This window comes from Chenopodium album, chromosome 6 (assembly GCF_948465745.1).
Source record: "Chenopodium album chromosome 6, dcCheAlbu1.1, whole genome shotgun sequence".
In the NCBI taxonomy this organism is placed as follows: domain Eukaryota; kingdom Viridiplantae; phylum Streptophyta; class Magnoliopsida; order Caryophyllales; family Amaranthaceae; genus Chenopodium; species Chenopodium album.
Window position 1 is genome coordinate 46,525,240 of NC_137839.1, and position 5,431 is coordinate 46,530,670.

The window sequence follows — 5,431 nt, forward strand, 5'->3', positions numbered from 1 at the left end:
GACAGCGCCTGTCGCCGGAAGACAGATGGGAGCAGCTGGCGACAGCCATAAAGCAGCGACGCTACTCTTCTGGGAATACCTGGACAAATTTCGGTGCCTTTCGGAAAATTTTCGACTTCCGTACTCGAAAAAACTTTCTAGAAAATAAAATTTTCTATTTTCATTGCTTTAATAAATTAAATTTAAAGAAGTTGATTTAATTTAAAAGGCTAAAATTTCTTTAATAAAATAAAATAAAAATTACATTATTGATGGAATTTAAATAAAAGCTTAATAAAACAAATTAACTTTAAATTTAAAACTAAGTCTAATAAATTGGAAGTTAAGCAATGCTTCAATCTTTCTTCTCTTTCTTTTCTCTTTTCTAATTTTTATCTACATCCTCTTCATCGTCAATGACTTTAGCTAGTAGACATCCTTTAGAGGACCTACATTCAATTTTATAGTAAATGGTTTCTCCCTTAGCTAGGACTCCATGTTTCTTCTCTACCCAAATCTTCTTCTCTAAAGTGTCAGCTTTTCTTTTCCCTTTGTCCTTTGTAGAGTCTTTCTTTTTAGGCATCATAGGTGTTTTGAATTTGATCTTTTCACCCAAATGTTCCTTAACAGGAATCACTTTGTCACCTAGACGATTCTTCACATCGGTTTTACTCTGATTTTTCTTCATGTCCTTTGAAGGTTTCTTGATAAGCCACCTCTTTACATCATTGGGCAAGGAAGGAGGAACCTTTTGGGTAACCATTTCCCATAAAGGTCCAGCGCTCCAATATGCATCAATTTTTTCTACTTCTTGTGAAATAGGGAATTCATAGGGACGACGAAGATCCCCAGAAGGAATTGTTTGAAGTAGGTCGTACTGTCTTTTTACCCTACAGGGATAATAAAAAGTCATCTTGGTTAAGCTTGGAAGACGACAGAAAGGTTTCTTGTTGACACCAACCATCTTCTCTATTTTCCACCAAGAGGCAAAGAATTTTTTTTCACTCATGGCGTCCCATCTTAAAGAAGCGTTTATTTTGCCTCACAAAGCAATTTGGAGTATATTTTTCAACATTGTCAGGAGGACTAATTAATTATAGTATCTCCATTAGCCATATCTGCGAAAATTCAATGCAAATAAATTAATATTACTATACAAATTTATGTTTTTGATTTTTATAATTAAAAATATTATTTTTCTACCTATAATAAAATTGGAGAGCCCCGAAAAGGTGCTTTTGGATTTCTCTTCAATTCATCAAGACTAAGCATAGTATCTCCAACAATAAATGGCATTGGATTTCTCCCAGATTCGATTTGCTCCAAAATAGTTAATATAATTTATTAACCCTCATTAGCTCTACCACTAGTGAGAAGATATTAGTTAAGCATACAAAAGAGAAAAGCCATTCTTCTATAAACATGAAAAGATTCTGAATAAGGTCTATCAAAGTAATGGCGTGCAAATTAACTACAGTACCATCTACAATATTTGTTAGATCTTTGTCTCTTAAATTAAAGAAGCGCTCAAAATCTTTATAATAATATTCATTTATTCCAGGGATTGCCGCAAGATCTAATGAAGGATGATGAGTGTAATTTATGGCACTCATTTGGTTCTTTTTAAGATGAATTTCATGTTATTCTTTAGCTCTTTTATTTAGCTTTTCCTTGATTTTACTCTTTATTTCTTTTAGTTTACATTTTCTAAGTTTGATTTCTTTCTTTATGCATTTCTTGGTTTATTTTGTTATTTTCTCTTTTATTTGCTTGCTTTCCTTTATTTTTCAGGTTAAGGTCGTTTTCTAAGTTTCTCGAGGCCTCTTCCCAAGTTTGGCATTGATTAGGATGCCTAGTGGTCTCCATTTGAAGCTCAAGAATGGAGAAGTGCAAGTTCCTAAGGTCCTTGAGCTGTGTATTCAAGCCGCGGGGGCATGATTTCTAGTCTTGAACCCACAAACATGGAGTTTAGAAACTGCAAGGTTTCGTGTTTATCAAGAGCATTAAGTGGAACGCACGAGGAGCATTGGAATGATAGGGAAGAGGGATCCCCTGGTCCTAGGCGTGGGCGCGCGCGACCATGGCATGGCTGCGCGGCCTGGTGGTGCGGGCATGCCTCCCTCTTGCGCGGGCGCGCCTGTTTGGGTCCCTGTTCCGTACCTAGTTTTGCGCGGCCGTGCTCCCCCTTATGGTTGGCTGCGCCTGTATGGGTTTATTTGGGGACGATCTAACTAACTTCTCTTAGTTTGTTTTACTATATATAGATTTTCTTTCTATTTTTAGAGAGAGGAATTTTTCAGAAAATAGAATAGAAATTAGGCTTAGAATTTTAGAGAGAGAAACTCTAGATTGTAGAGAGAGAAGTTCTTGATTGTTGATTAATGATTGAAGATTGTTAATTCTAGCTTTTCCTCCATTTAATTGAAGCAAGTTTGTACGGATTTATTTTACTTTAATGCAAATTTTAGCTTATCATTTCAATTGTTTTGTTGATTGTTCAAGTTTGAATTGAATTTGTGATTGAATTAAATCTATTGATATGATGATGATGAAATTGTTGATTAGCTTAGTTTTGATCTTATTTCCAATGTATTGTGAGTAGTTCTCTTGCTAGGGGAATGGTGAAGCATGTATGAGTGATGGATTGATGCTAATTGGGAGAAATTGATAGAGTTGATGTTGTGATTAAATTGGTTGATTGATTAAGTGCATGTGTGTGATTAATTGAAGAGTAGCTAACTTTGATTTGTTACACTAGAGTGCATTGTAAGCTTGCATTGATACGAAAAATTGATATGTGGCTTGCTTTTGTCTGTTGAGTAGGTTTGCAAGGTTCCTAGTTAGAGTCTCTCGTAGTTGGCGCTAGCTTGACCTCTAGGATATTAGCCTACCTTACCCTCTTGATTGCTTAGTTGATTTTCCCTCGCAACACTTGACTTAGTCATCTCCAATCCCAATTAGCTATGTTCATTCCGAGTAGATGCGGATCCTAACTTTAGTGCCTGTTAAATTTGATTTCATTTGATTGTTTTGAATACACACACCTCACTTTATTGCTTCGAAATAGCTTAGCCTTGACTTTAGCATTCATTTCCCATTCCTAGTGGTTTGACCCTTGACTTACTCTATGCTTTGTGTAGTGGTGTATTGAGAGATTATAAATTTTGTTTTGACCAAGGGTATATTAGTTTTCAACAACCTAGTCTCGCTTTGGGTAAAAAATGGCGCCGTTGCTGGGGAATGACGTAGATGATTGCTATTGTTGTTGAGTCTATTTCAAATTAATCTCAAAAATACAAAAAGATTTTTCTCTTTAGGCTACATTTGTAGCCGTGCTATTGATATTTGCTTTGATTTTTTGTATGCTTAGGATAAGAGGGAAGGACTTTAGTGCCATTTGATCCGGAAATCGAGAGGACAATAACAAGGATAAGAGTTACTAATCGTTCTTTGAGTCCAAGCTTTCCAAGAGAATAAATTCACCATGAAAGAGAAGAAGAGGATCAAGTAAGCATGGGAGATAATCCAAGAGTTGCTTTGAAGGAGTTGGGAACTCTCGGTGCATATAGGAATAAAAGTGGGATTGCATTGCCAACAACACCGGCAAATGATTTTGAAATAAGACCGGCCATGATCACTTTGATTGAAAGAAGACAATTTAGTGGGGCTAAGATTGAGAGTCCGCTAAATCATCTCAAAGAGTTTGAGAAGTATTATAACACTATCAAGGTGAATGGTGTTTCTCAAGAGTTTCTTCGGCTCAAGTTTTTCCCCTTCTCTCTCATAGGTCGAGCTTTGGAATGGTTAGACAAGGAGGTCAAGCCAAATTCTCTTAGAACATGGGATGAAGTTACCAAGGAATTCTTGTCTAGGTTCTACCCCCAAAAGGAAACGGCGGAGGCAAGAGTTTTGATCCAAAGTTTCAAGCAAAAGCCTAGTGAGAGCTTGTATGAAGCTTGGGAAAGGTAAAAGGAGTATCAAAGAGAATGTCCCCATCATGGCATCCCAACATATCAAATCATTCAAATTTTCTATGGAGGGTTGAGTCCTCAAGGCAAATCGTATTTAGATGCAGGAGCCGGAGGCCCAATCATGAAGAAAACCAAAGAAGAGGTTGTGGACATTATAGAAGATGTGGTGCGCCATTACATGGATTGGCAAGAAGGAGAAAGAGAGTCTTCAAGCAATAATGGATCAACGGTTTACTCGGTTGATCACCTTAATGCCATCAACAATCTATCCTCTCAAATTGCAAGTTTGGGGAAGTCGATGACAACAATCAAGGCCAATCTTGAGAGTGCAACTTCCAATGCACAAGGTCATCCCTCCCACATTAAAGGGAGAGGTATATATTCTAACTCTACTCCTCTTTCTACTTCTAAAAATATGACCAATGGATGTTTGTTTTGTGATAATTGTGGGTCTTATGACCATGATGCTTCTACTTGTTCAAATGGGTTTGAAAATCTTGATGATGGTGAGAATAGTGAATGTGAACATGTGAATTTTGTCTCAAACACTAACAATGGTCAAAGGTTTGATGGACCAAGAAACTTTGGAAATAGAAATTCTCACCAACAAGATAGATTTGATAACTATAACAATGGCAATTATAGGAACCAAGGAAACCAATATTTCTGAGGTAACTATAATAACCAAGGTTATGGGAATCAAAACCAAGACCAAGGGTATGGAAATCAAAGCCAATATCAAGGCTTTGGTGGCCAAAACCAAAATTTTGGCAACAATCAAAATCGAGGCAATTAGTACAATTAAAATAGGGGAAATTTTCAAAACAATCAAAAGGGGACCCCCACCCGGATTTGGTCCAAAGTCTCAAGGTGTTAGGTAAAATTCCTATTCTCTATCGTCAAGTCCAATTTGGAGGAGATAATTGAAAATCAAACAAAAATCTTGAACACCTATATGGCGGTGAGCGATAAGAAATTCAATGAGATCATGACACATAACAAAATGCTTGAGACACAAATTACCCAACTAGCAAACACTTTGTAAGATTGTGTTAGTCCTTCTTCATTGCCTTTTTAAGGAGTTGATCCCAAGAAACCCGTTTATTCCATCACCACAAGGAGTGGAAGAGTTCTTGAAGAGAGAGTATCTAGGGATTGTGAGGAGGACAAGAAGAAGAGTGTTTCAAGTGAGTAAAAAGAGGAAGATGTGTCAAGAGATTTGAGAAAAGAAGAGAGCCATGAGAAAAATAAGAGTGATGAGAGAAAGCATGAGGAAGTGAGAAAACCCAACCTTCCATATCCCCAAAAGTTTATGAGGAACAAACTAGATGAACAATTTGGGAGATTTCTTTAAATGTTGAAGGAGGTCCATCTTTCTATCCCTCTTACCAAAGCCATGACCTAAATGCCTAGATATTCCAAGTTCCTTAACGATATCTTGAGTGGCAAGAGAGATTGTAATGAGATAGATTTTATGGAGC

General features: G+C 36.9%; 1 non-coding gene across 1 annotated transcript; it reads right to left on the bottom strand.

Moving 5' to 3' along the window:
- Nucleotides 1–3,877: 3,877 nt before the first annotated feature.
- On the bottom strand, nucleotides 3,878–3,983 carry LOC145637376 (small nucleolar RNA R71). The gene has a single exon (XR_014114168.1). It is a non-coding gene; the product is annotated as a small nucleolar RNA R71 (small nucleolar RNA).
- Nucleotides 3,984–5,431: the final 1,448 nt, after the last annotated feature.